The sequence below is a fragment of the Heteronotia binoei genome, unplaced genomic scaffold (assembly GCF_032191835.1).
Source record: "Heteronotia binoei isolate CCM8104 ecotype False Entrance Well unplaced genomic scaffold, APGP_CSIRO_Hbin_v1 ptg000334l, whole genome shotgun sequence".
NCBI lineage: Eukaryota > Metazoa > Chordata > Lepidosauria > Squamata > Gekkonidae > Heteronotia > Heteronotia binoei.
This window is the reverse complement of record NW_026800018.1, coordinates 504990-522054: the sequence shown is the minus strand read 5'-3', so window position 1 is coordinate 522054 and position 17065 is coordinate 504990. Positions and strand designations below refer to the sequence as shown.

The 17065-nt window shown below is 42.6% G+C and overlaps 1 protein-coding gene across 2 annotated transcripts in view; it reads left to right on the top strand.

The window, feature by feature from the left end:
* LOC132590610 (protein PALS1) overlaps positions 1–17065 on the top strand; it is a 136473-nt gene that overhangs the window by 18519 nt on the left and 100889 nt on the right. The window contains exon 2 of one of the 2 annotated variants that reach the window (XM_060263580.1): positions 13443–13526. The exons of the other annotated variant lie outside the window; for it this stretch is intronic. The gene's annotated coding sequence lies outside the window, so the exon portion shown is untranslated. The remainder of the gene's footprint in view (positions 1–13442; positions 13527–17065) is intronic. 2 annotated transcript variants of the gene reach the window in all.

Sequence of the window (17065 nt, the reverse complement as noted above, 5' to 3'; positions counted from 1 at the left end):
TAAGGAAGAGCAGATTGAAGCTGAATCCATCAAAGATGGAGGTTCTGTGGCTGGGGGAAATGGGGCTGGATCTGGGATGCAGATTACCAGCACTTGATGGGATGCCACTAACACCAGTGCCATCCATCAAGAGCCAGGGTGTGACACTGGATGCCTCTCTCTCATTGGAGGCCCATGTTATACATATTGCTAAGGTAGACTACTGGAATTCATTTTACACTGGCCTACCCTTGAGACTGACCCAGAAACTCCAACAGAATGCAGCAGTGCGAGTCCTGTTGGGAATGCCATGGATGGCACATATGCAACCTGTGCTACACCAGCTGCACTGGCTTCCAGTTGAGTAGCGAGTCAGATTCAAGGTCTTGGTTTTGACCTTCAAGGCCTTGAGTGGTCTGGGACCAAGGTATCTGCAGGACCATCTCTTCTGTTACATCCCTGGTTGAGTATTAGACTCTTCTGGTAGCAATTTGCTGATGATCCCGAGCCCTAAAAAGGCTCAACTATCCTCAACTACAGCCAGGACCTTCTCTGTCCTCGCCCCCACCTGGTAGCTTTCTCAGCTGTTGACATTCAGGCCCTGCAGCATCTTATGCAATTCTGCAGGGCTTGTAAGGCAGAGATGTTCTGACAGGCTTTCGATTGAGGACAGCAACAGCTGGCACATTTCTTTCCTTTTCGTCCACCCCTGTTCAGCAGTCTTCCTCCCCCCCCCCCCCTCCATATGCTCTGATAGTTTGGAAGGAGAACTAACTTAGTGCAACTCAGTCAAGGGTTTTAGAGTTTTTTAATTTAACTTTTTATAGTGTTCTATCTGTTGTACATTGCCCAGAGTCTGGCCTTGGCCAGGATGGGTTATCAAGCAAGTCCAATAAATAATATTAATAATAATAATAATAATAATAATAATTCAGTCTTAACCAATTGCTTCTAAACTAGGGTTAGAGGTTAGCTTTTTGTTGTGGCAATGACACAATGGGGAGGGACGGTGGCTCATTGGTAGAGCATCTGCTTGGGAAGCAGAAGGTCCCAGATTCAATCCCTGGCATCTCCAAAAAAGGGTCCAGGCAAATAGGTGTGAAAAACCTCAGCTTGAGACCCTGGAGAGCCGCTGCCAGTCTGAGAAGACAATACTGACTTTGATGGACCAAAGGTCTGATTCAGTATAAGGCAGCTTCATATGTTCACTCATGGTTTTCTCCTTCATTTGTTTATGTATTGAATTTCATAAAAAAATTGAACTTCATAGCTTTAATAAAATAATGAGAAACTCTGAAAAAGTTAGAATTTGGTTCGGTAGTAGCAATTAGAAAATATGCTCATTAAGATGTGAAGCTAAAAATTTAGTATGGCTCCTACATTTTTGGCTCGGCTTCTGAATCTGAAGACAAGTTGTTTGAGGCCTGGCATGTGTAGTTCTTCTGCCCTCCATTTTATCCTCACAGCACCCTTTGAAATAGACCAGGCTGAGAGAGAATGACTGTCCTCTAAATCAGAAACTGTACTGTAAATAGATCTTAATTTCAAATTGTATTATCTGGTTTATTGTATGCCTTGATTTTTTTTTTATGTGTAAATGTGTTATATGATTGGTCAAATGACCATAATAATGACTGACTGCTCTAAGTCTTCCAGTGAGTGCCATGTATGTAGAGATTTGAGTTTAGGTCTCTTAGTCTTAGGCATACACTCAAAGCACCACACTTCAGTGCCTCTGGAATTCTCCAGTTTGGGAGAGTTTTTCCATTACTTGGATTATTTCAAGAATTGTGGAGTTATCTGGTCTGATGTCCAAGAGTCTAAATTTTGATCAGACTGAGATGAGACATAAATGTTTCATTGTTTTGATAGTGTCCAAAGTCAGTGTGTGGTTAAAGAGAGCCTAAATACCAGGGGCTGTCACTGATGTTGCATTGGTTACATAGGTATCACCACCTTGCTCCCCATCTGCGGAGGGAGCTTTTAGAAGCACTTATAGCTCCTAGTGGGGAGCACCTCCAAAGCTCTGTATAATTATGCAGGCAGTACCTGATGGCTCCTAACCTCTGAACTGTAGCAAAGTTTTATACCTAATGTCCTGTTTTGGAGATTCTTCAAATTCCTACGAAGCTGAGCATGACAAGAGGAGGGAGAAGTGGCAAGTTTGACTTGGAGGTAGAGTGATGGGTTAAGATTGAAGAAACCCAGGTTCAAATCCCCACTCTGCCATGAGGCTCTCTGCGTGACCCTTGGTTAGTGCAGTCACTCTTTGTCAGCTCAGCATACCTTAGAGTTTGTTGTAAGGATAAATGGAGGGGGAGGGACTGATGTATCCCACCCTAAGGTCCTCTTGGAGGAAGGGCAGGATACTAAACTTTTAAATAGCTACCAATACTAGCCAAAAACTTATGAATCCGTAATCAGATGTTTTCATTTATACTATTTACAAAAAGACAGTTTGCTAATCTTTCATGTGTGTGACTGCACAAAGTGATGTGTTGGATTACTTTTAACTGTTTAAGAAGTACTCTGTAGTCATGAATCCTGTTTCCCTTTCTTCTCAAAGGAGTCCCTTTGTGTTCATTTTAGTGAGAAATTCAGTGATGGAAAAAAGGAACAGGACAAGAAGATACTGTCCTTGCTCCTTGTCTTTATATGAAACCAATTATTTAATGTAGTATTCAAAAAGCTTTTGTAAAGTCACCCATCTTCTAACAAAAACAGGACCTTGAGCACTAAGTAAAGTAGATTCCACAAGAAAGTATTCTCCCCTAATACTAGAACTGAGAGGGTTTCCAATTAAGTTGATGAGCAGTAGATTTAGGATGCAGATAAAAGGAAATACTACTTTATTCAATTAATAGTTAAATTATTGAATTAATTGTCAGGATATGTAGTAATGGCCGTAAGCATAGATGTCTTTAAAAGGAGGTAACAAAGATTCATGGAAGACAGGTCCACTTGTGGTGACCAAAGGGAACATCCATGTTCAAAGGCAATAAGCAACTGAATACCAGTACTATCTCTGGTAGGAGACAGTATTGTTGAAAGGTCTTGGCCTATGCCCTGTTCATTGGCCCTCCAGGGGAACTGGTTGGCCACAGTGTAAAACAGGATGCTGACCTAGATTGACCTCTGATCCAGCAAGGCTCTTGTTATGGTCTTATCCAAAGTCTTAGGAGGCAGGAAATATCTTCCTTTGTTTTGTTGTTCTGTCTGCTTTTTTAGCCTGTGACCCATGGTAAATGTTAGAAGGTAAACGTTTGGTGAGGCTATGATCTAAGAGTAAATACAGTTGACAGCAGTTGCATGTCTTATTCTGTGAAAATCTGATACCTTTGCTCTCTACTTGTGTACCTTGCTTGTATGTTCAAGGGACCTCAGACCTCTAGAAAGACTGTTCTGTCTTTAAGTGTTTTGAGCATTGTGTGTTGAGAAATTTGGATAGATAATTGTTATAGAGCCATGTTTTTCTTTGTCTTCTGAAGTCAGTCTTTCCTATATCCAGTACTTTATAAGTAACCTCTAGTTGTATTTATTTCTGTGATGTGCTAGTCTGAGCTCTAAAGCTCCTATTGAGTAAGCAAAACAATTTTTAATAAGTAGAAAGAAAAGGTGAGCTGGAGTATTTTTTCCAGTTTTTTCCAGTTCATCTGAATTCCAGTTAAACAGTAAACATATTCAGAAATCCCACACTTAAAATCATCATCATGTACATGAGTCAAAATCAGCATTCTGTATGCAGTTGAAAAAATATCTATAGTGAGAACATTTAAAATAGCAATTTGCCCCAATTGTTGTAGGAGTCATTTTCTTTCACGATACCTTTCCTGTTTCTGAGAATATGAACATGGCTGTACATATGAAGCAGAATTATATTACATGTCTATTCTACCATATGTAGTGTTATAACTCTGCTTAATAAATACATCTGTCACTCTAGTCTACTGAAGAATGTGATAGGTATCATGAGAAAAATTACTGCCTTGGAATCATACAATAAACTGATGTCATTGTTGTGTATGAATGTTCTAGTAAGTTCAAAACGAGAATGAAACTAAATGGATGACTAATGGACAGGCACTCCTATTTGAAGTGGGCGTAGCCTAATACTAGTTTAAGTTTACATCATCCAGTAACTGACTATACCCTTCTTGGCAAATTTAAAGATCTTCCAGAATCTACACCCAAGTTCCAAATTGCTGTTTGTTCCTCCTCCGAATTTATTAGTTTCTTATATAAAATATCAGTTATGATAATTCTTCATTTCGTCACAATACCCTATGAGATAAACCCCCAATTCAATTTTACAGACAGAAAGCTGATTTTCTCAAGGATCTCCAGTGTTTTCATAGCTGAGTTTGATCTGTTTGGGGACATCTGGCCCCCCTGGACTTTTCCCCCTTAACACATTTCAAAGCCCTTTTCAGATTAATTGAGCTGAAATGTTCAAATGGTGAACAAATTTCAGATTATTTTGGGTATAGCGACTTAATTTCAGTGCTTTGAAATAATATGCATTTCAGTTTCTTTTAATATTTCATTGTGGAAGAATGTTCTTGTTCAAGGTGGTACATTATATAGTACCAGCATTTTAATAGTTGGTAATATTAATACATTTATATACTGTGTTTATTATCCTATGGGAAGTGCAGTGAATAATAGAATTACATTATGTCATAAAAGACAAACAAATTTATCAGTCAGTATATCTGATTCTGAACCTGAAGATCAAAAACTGAAGATCAAAAACACCACGGAATCAGGGCCATTGCATAAAAATCCCATTTAAAAAAGGGAGGCGGTATTTTAAAACAACCTCCAATTAGAGAGCCACTGTCTACACTTGTACAACCAACATAAAGTAAAAGAGTCTTCTTGACAAAGCACTGCAAAATCTTTGACTTCATTGCTAGTGGCAGTGGAACAGGGGATACTAGGGAGAAAGAGAAGCTGGATAGGCAGCAAGAGAGGGTGAGCAAGTAGTGGTAGTTGGTGTGTTTGTGTGATTGGGTGATGCTGCTACAGCTACAGAGAAGTGTACGGCAAGAAGCTCAGTAAGCAAGCAACAAGGCAGCAGCACCCTCCTTTGTCCCAAGCAGCACTCCCTCACTTTCCTTGGAGAGATGGAAATGAAGAGAGAGCAGCCAGGAGAAAGATGCGCCAGTGCCTCTGCTGATGTTTTCTCTCTCTCCCCTGCCCCCCCCTTCAAGAGAGAAGGTATGAAGTGGCAGAGGCAAGGACCAGGAGGAGAAGCAGGGGAAAGGCTGTGACAGCTCTCCCCCCCCCCCAGCAAGTTTTTTTCAGGTCCTTATGGTAAAAAGCTACAATAGTTTTTTCTTCTTGTTGTTCTGTGTGTGTGAAATTATAGTTACGGACATTCCTACATGCACTTATTTTTCAGAACTTTCTTTTTTTTCCAATTTTACACTTAGTCCCTCTGTTTTGTCCCTTATATATAATTTAGGAAAGGTGCAGTCATATTTATGTCAGACAACCAGAATTTTACTCTGGAATTCAATCAGGTGAATAGAAATCACTATATCTATTACTCTAGCACAAATTCCAGATCATCTTGTTAGGCTTGGAAAAATCTTTCTGGTATCCATATTAATAAACAGTTGTTCTGTTTGATATTATAAACCAAACAGCAAGAAAAAGTGCAAAAGGACACAGCAGCTTCTTTTCCATTCTGGAGAACCAAAGATGTAAATAAATACTCTGTGTGTCGATAAAGTACAGCTTTGTTATTCATGAACTTGTATATTATATATTTTATTTATTTATTTCTGTTTGTCCCACCCTCCCTGCGAACAGGCTCAGGGCGGCTAACAACACAGTAACATGATAAAATACAATAATCTATTATAAGACAATATTAATATGAAAATTAAAAAAATTAATTATTAAAACCAGATACATAAAATTAATTTCTTTGGTGCTATATCTGCTTCATATTTAAATGAAACTTAAGTCCTCAGGGCCAGATGAACTGCATCCAAGGGTTCTAAAAGAGCTTGCAGATGTAATTTCTGAGTCTCTGGCTATTATTTTTGAGAATTCTTGGAGAACAGGAGAGGTGCCAGAAGATTGGAGGCGGGCAAATGTTGTCCCTATCTTCAAGAAGAGGAAAAAGGAGGATCCGTGTAACTTCCGTCCCACCAGTTTGACGTCTATACCTGGAAAAGTTTTAGAACAAATCATCAGTCAGTCCTGGAACATTTAGAAAAGATGGCTGTGATTACTAAGAGCCAGCATGGGTTTCTCAAGAACAAGTCATGTCAGACTAACTTGATCTCTTTTTTTTTTTTTTTTGAGAAAGTGACTACCTTGCTGGATCAGGGGAATACTGTAGACATCGTTTATCTTGATTTCAGTAAGGCTTTTGATAAGGTTCCACATACTATCCTTGTTGACAAGTTGATAAAATGTGGTTTGGGTCCTGTTACCATTAGGTGGATCTGTAACTGGTTTTCAGATCGCACCCAAAGAGTGCTTGTGAATGGTTTCTCATCCTCTTGGGGAGGAGTGACAAGTGGAGTGCCTCAAGGAACTGTCCTGAGACCTGTTTTGTTCAACATCTTTATAAATGATTTGGATGAAGGAATAGTTGTTCTTGTTCAGTTGCACAGTCGAGTCCTACTCTTTGCAACCCCATGGACAAAGTCACGCCAGGTCCTCCTGTCTTCCACCATCCTCCGAAGTTTGCTCAAATTCATGTTTGTTACATCAGTAATGCTGTCCAGCCATCTCATCTTTTGCCGTCCCCTTCTTCTTTTGCCTTCTAACTTTCCTAGCATCAGGATCTTCTCCAGTGAGTGCTCCCGTCTCATCTGGTGACCAAAGTATTTGAGTTTTAGCTTCAGCATCTGACCTTCCAGGGAACAGTCAGGGTTGATTTCCCTTAGGACTGACTGATTTGATCTTCTTGCAGTCCAAGGGACTCTCAAGATTCTTCTCCAGCACCACAGCTCAAAAGCATCTATTCTTCTGTGCTTGGCCTTCCTTATGGTCCAGCTCTCACAGCCATACATTACTACTGGGAATACCATCGCTTTGACTATACGGACTTTTGTTGGCAGGGTGATGTCTCTGCTTTTTATTATACTGCCCAGGTTCACCATAGCTGTCCTCCCAAGGAGCAAACATCTTTTAATTTCATGGCTACAGTCACCATCTGCAGTGATCTTGGATCCCAGAAATGTGAAGTCTGTCACTACTTCCATGTCTTCCCCTTCTATTTGCCAACGTGTGATGAGGCCGGATGCCATGATCTTAGTTTTTTTGATGTTGAGTTTCAAGCCTACTTTTGTGCTCTGCTCTTTCACCCTCAACAAGAGATTCGTTAGGTCCTCACTTTCTGCCATTAGAGTGGTGTCATCTGCATATCTGAGGTTGTTGATGTTTTCCCAGCAATCTTCATTCTGGCTTGTGTTTCATAATAATAATAATAAAATTTTATTTATACCCCACCCTCCCCACCGAGGCAGGCTCAGGGCGGCTTACAGGACATGGCATAAGCCATGTTATAACAATAAAAACAGGATAATACAATTAAATACAATTCACAATTAACATTAAATAATCTAAAAACAGTCTAAAACAATATAATTTAGTGGTGCTACTATCTCAGTTGTGTTAAAGATGTCGTGATGCTTATGCCAGGTTCCATCTTAGAAGGCTAGTTGGAAGAGGGCGGTTTTGCACGCCCTATGGAATTGATTAAAATCCCGCAGGGCCCGCACCTCTTCTGGCAGCTGGTTCCACCATTGGGGAGCCTTTATAGAGAAGGCCTGTTCTCTAGTTATTTTTAATTTGGCCTCCTTTGGCCCAGGTACTTCCAGAAGATTTTGTGAGCTAGATCGTAGTGCTCTCTGGGGAACATATGGAGAGAGGCAGTCCCTAAGGTAGGCAGGTCCTTGGCCATATAGGGCTTTAAAGGTAATAACCAGCACCTTGTAACGAACTCGGTATACAATTGGCAGCCAATGCAGTTCCTGCAGCCTAGGCCGCACATGTTCCCACCGAGGTAGGCCCATTAACAGTCTGGCCACTGCATTCTGCACTAGCTGCAGTTTCCGAGTTCGGCACAAGGGCAGCCCCATGTAGAGAGCATTACAGTAGTCTAACCTCGAGGTGACCTTTGCATGGATCACTGTTGCCAGGTCACCGCATTCCAGGAAGGGAGCCAACTGCCTCGCCTGCCTAAGATGAAAAAAGGCGGATTTGGCAGTGGCTGCTATCTGGGCCTCCATTGTCAAGGAAGACTCCAGTAGCACTCCCAAGCTCCTGACCCTGCGCACTGGTACCAGTGGCGCACTGTCAAAAGCTGGAAGGGAGATCCCTCCCTCCGGACCGCCGCGACCTAGGCAAAGGACCTCTGTCTTCGCTGGATTCAATTTCAGCCCACTTGACTTAATCCAATCTGCCACAGCTTGCAACGCCTGGTCCAAATTTGCAGGGACATCGCCAGTTCGGCCGCCCATCAATAGATAGAGCTGGGTGTCATCCGCATACTGGTGACAACCCAGCCCATATCTCCGGGCAATCTGGACAGGGGGGTGCATGTAGATGTTAAATAACATCGGAGAGAGAACTGCCCCCTGAGGCACCCCACAATTAAGTAGGTGTCTCCAGGACAGCTTTCCCCCAATCACCACCCTTTGTCCCCGATCCTCAAGGAAAGAGGAAACCCACTGCAAGGCTAACCCCTGAATCCCTGCGCCGGCAAGGCGGCGGGTCAGCAGCCGGTGATTGACCATATCGGCGGGTCAGCAGCTGATAGGTCTAACAACAGCAATACTGCCACACTGCCTCAATCCAGATGGCACCGGAGATCATCCATGAGGGCGACGAACACTGTCTCTGTCCCATGGCCCCGGCGGAAGCCGGACTGGAATGGATCCAAGGTGGAAGCGTCATCCAGGAAACTCTGTAGCTGCAACACCACAGCCCTCTCTATGACTTTGCCCAAAAAGGGCAAGTTTGAGACCGGCCGGTAATGAGCCAATTCGGCCGGGTCTGATGTAGCCTTTTTCAGGAGGGGGCGGACCACTGCCTCTTTCAGAGGGGTTGGCAAAAGACCCTCCGAAAGAGATCTATTTATGATGTCCTGTACAGGACATCTCAGCTCCTCCTGGCAAGCTTTAATTAGCCAGGAGGGGCACGGGTCCAGATCACAAGTTGTTGGGCGTGCAGTAGAGAGAATTCTGTCAACTTCCTCTAGGCCGAGTGGGTCGAAACAATCCAGGATCAAACCAGAAGACAGGCACAGAGCCTCAAGTTCACACACTGTATCCAATATGGCAGGGCAGTCACAGCGGAGTGACTGGACTTTGTCTGCAAAAAAATTCGCAAAAGCCTCACAGCCTATCTCTAATTCCTTAACTTTTGGTTTGCCTTGTGGCAATGTAGTGAGGTTCCGAATTGTCCTAAACAATTGTGCCGGGTGCAAATTTGCAGACGCAATCTTAGCTGCAAAGTACATTTTCTTTGTGGCCTTGACTGCCATCTCATAGGACCTCATAAACTCCCTATAAGATGCTCTAGTCGCTTCGTCACGAGTACACCGCCATTGCAGTGGGCTCATCCAGGCCAGCATTCCGCATGATGTACTCTGCATATAAATTAAATAAGCAGGGTGACAATATACATCCTTGTCGAACTCCTTTTCCTATTCTAAACCAATCAGTTGTTCCATATCCCATTCTGACAGTTGCTTCTTGACCCTTATACAGGTTTCTCAGGAGACATGTGAGGTGGTCTGGTACTCCCATCTCTTTAAGGACTTGCCACAGTTTGTTGTGATCCATATAATCAAAGACTTTAGCGTAGTCAATGAAACAGAAATAGACGTTTTTCTGATACTCCCGTGCTTTCTCCATAATCCATCAGATGTTGGCAATTTGATCTCTAGTTCTTCTACCTCTCCGAAACAATGCTTATTATATTTGCTGATGATACTAAATTGGGAGAGGTTGCAAATACAGTAGAAGACAGAAACAGGATACAGGATGACCTTGACAGGCTGGAAAACTGGACTAAAAGCAATAAAATTTTAACAGAGAAAAATGTAAAGTTCTGCATTTAGGTAGAAAAAATCCAGTGCATGGTTATAGGATGGGGGAGACTTGTTTTAGCAGTAGTATGTGCGAAAAGGATCTAGGGGTCTTAGTGGATCATACGCTGAACGTGAGTCAACTGTGTGATGAGCCAGTTTGGTGTAGTGGTTAAGTGTGCGGACTCTTATCTGGGAGAACCGGGTTTGATTCCCCACTCCTCCACTTGCACCTGCTAGAATGGCCTTGGGTTAGCCATAGCTCTGGCAGAGGTTGTCCTTGAAAGGGCAGCTGCTGTGAGAGCCCTCTCCAGCCCCACCCACCTCACAGGGTGTCTGTTGTGGGGGAGGAAGGTAAAGGAGATTGTGAGCCGCTCTGAGAATCTTCGGAGTGGAGTGCGGGATATAAATCCAATATCATCATCTTCTTGATGTGGTGGCTAAAAAGGTAAATGTAATTTTGGGCTGTATCAACAGAAGTATAGTATCCCGATCACGTGAAGTGATGGTATCGTTTTACTCTGCTCTGGTAAGACCTGGAGTATTGTGTTCAGTTTTGGCCACCACATTTTAATAATAATAATAATAAATTTTATTTGTATCCCGCCCTCCCCGCCTAGGCAGGCTCAGGGCGGCTAACAACATTTCGTACATATACAATAATAAATAAAAACATTAGATTTAAAAGTAAGAACTTTAAACTTTATTTAAATACCAGTTAATGTATTTAAAAATTCATAATTTGAATTGATCTGGCAGCAATGATGGCATTCTGACGCTAGTTTCTGCCAGTTTAAACAAATTCCATGATGACATAGGTCCTTAAAACAGGACCGTGTTGGTGGGTCCTTAGTTAACAACAATTCAGCAGTCGATGTATGCTCGTTTAAAGAGGGCAGTCTTGCAGGCCCTGCGGAACTGATCAAGGTTCCGCAGGGCCCGCACCTCCTCAGGGAGCTGATTCGATAGGGTAGGGGCCGCGATTGAAAAGGCCCGTGCTCTGGTATTCTGAAGCTTGATCTCTTTCGGCCCAGGGATAGTCATTTTATTTTTTCCAGCTGACCTCAGTGCCCTCTGGGGTTCATATGGGAAGTGACGGTCCCTCAGGTAGGCTGGTCCTCAGCCATACAAGACTTTAAAGGTAATGACCAGCACTTTGTACTGGACCCGGTATGTAATTGGCAGCCAGTGCAGTCCACGCAGCCCCGGCCGTATGTGCTCCCATTTTGGGAGTCCCAACAACAGCCTGGCTGCCGCGTTCTGCACCAGCTGCAACTTCCGGGTCCGGCACAAAGGTAGCCCCAAGTAGAGGGCATTACAGTAGTCCAATCTTGAGGTGACCGTTGCATGGATCACTGTTGCGAGGTCGCGACGCTCTAGGAAAGGGGCCAACTGCCTTGCCCGCCTCAGATGGAAGAATGCTGACTTGGCAGTGGCTGCTATCTGGGCCTCCATTGATAATGAAGGCTCCAGTAAAACACCCAGACTCTTTACCTGGCGCGCTGATTTCAATGGTGCGCCTCGAAGGCAGGGAGAGCTATTTCCCCTCCCCGGTCGCCGCGACCCACACAAAGGACCTCTGTCTTCGCTGGGTTCAACTTCAGCCCACTCAGTCTGAGCCACGTCGCAACAGCCTGTAAGGCCCGGTCCAAATTCCCTGGGGCGGAGTCGGGCCGGTCGTCCATTAGTAGATAGAGCTGGGTGTCATCTTCATATTGATGGCAACCCAGCCCAAACCTCCGGGCAATCTGGGCAAGGGGGCGCATATAGATGTTAAACAACATTGGGGAGAGAACTGCTCCCTGAGGTACACCACAATCTAGTGTGTGTCTCTGGGATCGCTCATCCCCAATAGCCACCCTTTGTCCCCGGCCTGAGAGGAAGGAGGAGAGCCATTGCAAGGCCAACCCCCCAACCCCAATGTCAGCGAGGCGGCGCGTTAGCAACTGATGGTCGACTGTGTCAAATGCCGCCGACAGGTCTAGTAACATCAGCACTGCAATGCCGCCACGATCCAGTTGCCACTGGAGGTCATCCACCAAGGCGACCAGCACCGTCTCCGTCCCATGGCCCGGCCGGAAACCAGACTGGCACGGGTCAAGAACGGAAGCGTCATCTAGAAACCTCTGTAAGTGCAACGCCACTGCCCTCTCGATAATTTTACCTAAAAATGGTAAATTAGACACCGGACGGTAATTCGCCAATTCGGCCGGGTCTGCTGTACATTTTTTTAAGAGAGGGTGGACCAATATAGACAAGCTGGAACGGGTCCAAAGGAGGGCAACGAAGATGGTGAGGGGTCTGGAGATCAAGTCCTATGAAGAAAGGTTGAAAGAGCTGGGCATGTTTACCCTGGAGAGCAGGCGGTTGAGAGGTGATATGATCACCATCTTCAAGTAATTGAAGGGCTGTCATCTAGAGGATGGTATGGAATTGTTTTCTGTGTCCCCAAAAGGTAGGACCAAAACCAATGGGTTGAAATTAAATCAAAAGAGTTTCCAGCTCAACATTAGGAAGAACTTCCTGACCATTAGAGCAGTTCCTCTAATGGCTCTCCTTTTTTCGAGGTTTTTAAACGGAGGCTAGATGGCTATCTGACAGCAATGAAGATCCTGTAAATTTAGGGGGAGGTATTTGTGAGTTTCCTGCATTATGCAGAGGGTTGGACTAGATGACCCTGGAGGTCCCTTCCATCTCTATAGTGCTATAGTTTAGATCATATTTTAGTATGACTAGAGAGAAGCTTCCAGAAGGGAATGCTGTGACCTCTTCCTTCCCACTGTAGCAGCCTTTAGGTCCTCTGAAACATGTCCTCAGTGGACCCCCAAGAAGAGCATGAGGGAGGGGAAAATTGGTAAAAACTAATAAATATAAAAGACCACCCCTATTCCTCTGGTGGGAAGTGCCTTCTGCCAGCAGAAAACATAGGTTTTAGTCCAAGCCTTATGGCTTTATACACAGAATTTTATTCATGCTTTTCAACTACAAGTCTAATGTAACTAGCTTATCAGTGCTTAGTTTGATTCTGCTGAAAAATCTGCACTTTTATCAGCTCTGATGTTCTTAAATGTATGCTTATATTGCCTTATGTGAGGATAGACTCTTGGTATTCTAGCATCTGTAATTTAAATAAGTAATTGTCAATTCTGAATAGATAGTGCTGGCAGCCTGACTCTTATGCTCCTAAGTATGAATCATTGGCTTGCCATGCCGGAGTGTCAAACATGTGGCCTGCGGGATAGATCTGGCCCATGCAGGGCTCAAATTCCCCCCTCCCCAACAACTACCTCCTTCTGCTTCCTTTCCCAGGGCTGCTACTGCAGCCACACTGGAGGTTGTCCCCCCCCCCCCCATTCCCTCAGTGGTTTTTCTGCTGCACTCACTCACTCTCTGCCTCCTTTTCCAGGGCTGTTCTCTTCTATTTGGGAACAGGAGGAGGAGGAGGAAAGAGTCCCATGGCAACTTCAAGACCAACAACATTTTATTCCAGGTATAAGCTTTTGAGTGCAAGCACACTTCTAGTGAGGGATGGTGGATGGATGAATGGATTCTTCTGACAAGCACAGTGTACATTTAAGACATTATTTTGGCTTATTCTAAAAAGGGTTTTTTAATTGATTTCTCTGTTCCTAGCTGGAATTATTTTCTTTAAAAAAATACCCTGTTTAGGAATTAGAACACTTGGATTGGCTCTTATATCTTGGAGAGCAGAGTGATTTCAGGTGATAAAAGCATAGCACACATTGGTAATGAGACAGGAAAACTAACTCTCAGTTCAGTCCAGGAGGTTGCATTGTCTTGAGCTTCATTATCAATTGCAATTCAGCAGACTCTCTTTCTAATCTCCCATTGAAATTTCTTTATAAGAGCACTGCTACTCTTAGGTCAGCAACTGAATGTGGTTTCTAATGTTGGACTTATGTCCATTTATTCTTTGCATCCTCCTGGATGGAATTGAGACCTAGGTTTCCTGTCTCATTACCAACACTCGTATTTCTGTGTCTACTACTCCTCTGTATATCTATCACACCTAATCCAATCAAGCCTGTTATTGTCATTAACCAGCTATCGCCATTCAACATCTAAAGTCACCTTTATAAAGTCTCTGGTACCTCATGTTACATTTTATGGCACGCATAGCCTGACCCAACAAAGTGGCATTTGTGTCAGATCCAGCTCTTATAACAAATGAATTCAGCACCTCTTGATTAGTGCATAACATTTCTCTTAAGAAACTTCAAAGGTAGACAGAATACCCCGCCCCCCCAAAAAAATTGTGCAGCAGCTCTTCTGTTGACCATAAAGAGAAATTTAACTATGAAAGACAATTCCCTTATTTCATTAATTGGGGGTTTGAAAAGAGAAGTGAAGGAACATAGATAGCAATTCGGCTTTTGTGTATGCGCGTGTGTGTGAGTGTGTGTGTGAAAGTGAGAGAGTGAGACTAGCCAGGTTTCAACTCTATTATAAATGGTAATTAAGATGTAATGAGGATTTCTGTGTTTTAATAGGCCTTGTAGGAAATAAATGTAGAGTTCAGTTGGAGCTATCTGCTGATGGGTGAAGAAGGGAATTTGTGAATAATCTAACCTTAAGCAGATGTGTACCCTGTATCAATGTGATTGAAACTGATAACTTACATTCTTAAATGGAATCTATTTTCTGTGTTTGTTGCTTAAAATTTTTCCACTCATGTCATTAAATTTAAGCAGTCGCCAATGATTGACGTAAACAGAGCAGATAGTTTACGTGCAGTTCCTTAAATGTTTTGGCATCATTACTACTAGGAAGCTTTAGCCATCTGCCGACTGAGCTTGATACAGCTAGTAGAAAGATGTTCTTCTGTTCTGCACATGGGTAATCGTCTAATTTACTGTTTAACAGGCTTAGAAGGGTAGTCACTATTACCTTAAGACCAGAGGGAAAGAATCTGGGAAGACGGAGGAGAAATCTTTCATGATTGCATGATGTACTTTTGTTTTTTTGCATTAGTTGCATGTTAGCTGGCAAAGCTGTTACCATGGAAACAAACAGTCAGCTACAGAGAGTGCCAATGGAATGCTAATCTGGTATAAATTAGGAGTTCCAGCTGCTGTCCAAAGGTGGGGAGGCATAGAAGAGGAAGTTAAGGGAGTGAAAACACATTCCATTATTTCAGAAGTTACTCTTCGCTGGCACTGTAATTCAATATGGCTAGCAAATGATACAGTAATTTTAAAACACTTGCATAATAGACATGTACATTAAACATGCCCTGGCCTTGATGGCCTAGGTTAGCCCTGTCTCATCAGATCTTGGAAGCTAAGGAATTCTTGGATGGGAGACCACCAAGGGCCAGGGTTGCTACACAGAGGCAGCCAATAGGAAACCACCTCTGTTTGTCTCTTGCCTTGAAAACCTAGAGCATCCTGCATCTAACGTCTTCAGTTTGCCATCTTCTGGGTGTCCCTCGCGAAGGTTGGCATTGACTAGAGCCTGTACTTTCTCTGTGATGGTTTCCACTTTATGGGATGGGTTCCTCAAATGGACCTGTGGTGTGTAAGTGACACATATTTCATTAGTTTGGGAGTGAATTGGGATTCTACTGTTCCTTATTGTCCCTTGGATATTTTAATGGTATATTGTAAACCACTTGAAATAACAGGGAAAGATGAGATATAAAAGTTTTAGTAAAACAAAATAAATTGAAGGAATAATCAGAACAGATCCTTCCTCTTTTGACCACTGAAAAGTTGTTTCTGTTGACCAGAAGTTCTCCCCCCCCCATTTTTTAATTATTCCATTTAGTTTATTACAACAAATATTTGTAGCTATATACATTTCGATCTCTCCCTTCCTTTCTCCCTCCCTTTACTCTTAGTCTTTTCACCCCAGCCATGGGCACAAAGCCTTAATCTTCCACTGAATGTCTTTTCTTCCTTCTTTCAATAACCAATCTAGGTAGGTCTTCCATCTGGTCTTGATTTCATTAGATTTCCCTTCCCACGTTGTCTCTTTGTTGATTGATGCCACGATATCTGACTGTATAAATTCAAACAAATAGTTGTGCCAGATTTCTACTGTCCATTTACTTTTGTCTTTCCAACCCAAAGCTATAACCGCTTTTCCTGCCAGTATCATAGCCTTAACTAAATTTTGAATACTCCTATTATTGGGCCTCCTATTGTACTTAACAACATTAGATTAAAATCTATAGTTAGTGTTATATTGCATACTTTTCTAATAATTTCGATAATTTCCTTCCAAAAGGTCTTTACTTCCGAACATTCCCACCACATGTGTGCATACCAACCTTTAGAGAGTTTACAGTGCCAGCATAACGGGCTTAACCCTGGAATCATGTTAGCTAGCTGTGCTGGTGTCATGTACCATTTTGTAAGGAATTTATATTCAAGTTCTTTAAATTTGGTTACTTTGATTTCTTCTATTCCTTTCATAATTTTATCCGCAATCCTCTCTGATATCTGACCTTCATGGCTCCATCTCCTTTGTAAGTATTCTGTTATTTTTTCCTTATTTATTATCATCTTTCTATATATTTTCCCTACCAACCCCTTTTTCTGCTTTGCCATTTCTTTGTATATTACTTCCGTTGGTTCATCTATCCAGAGTTCATTTTCGCTAATCGTTTTTACTGCCTTATATAGCCCAGCTATTTTTAGCCAATATTGTTTACCTGTTTGTTCTGTTACTTCCTGTAAGAGCTTAAGATTTCCACTTCTAAACATATCCCCCACTCTGTGATAATCTTTAAGATTTAACATTTCCCACCAATTAATATCTTGCACTCCTTCGTTAACAGTCTCGAGGGGTGCCCATCTAGAAACTTTTCCTAACCAATAGGGTTGCCATTTCTTCCAAACTTCTAATGATGCTCTTCTAGGGCCTATTGTTAATTTTAAGTCTTTATTCGTAACTTTAGAAAAAATGCCTAATCTACCTATATTATTATTAGTTTCATTCTCAAGGTTAATCCACTTCTGAGTCTTTTCCTCGCCTATTTCTAATAATGGTTTTAGTTGAAAAGCT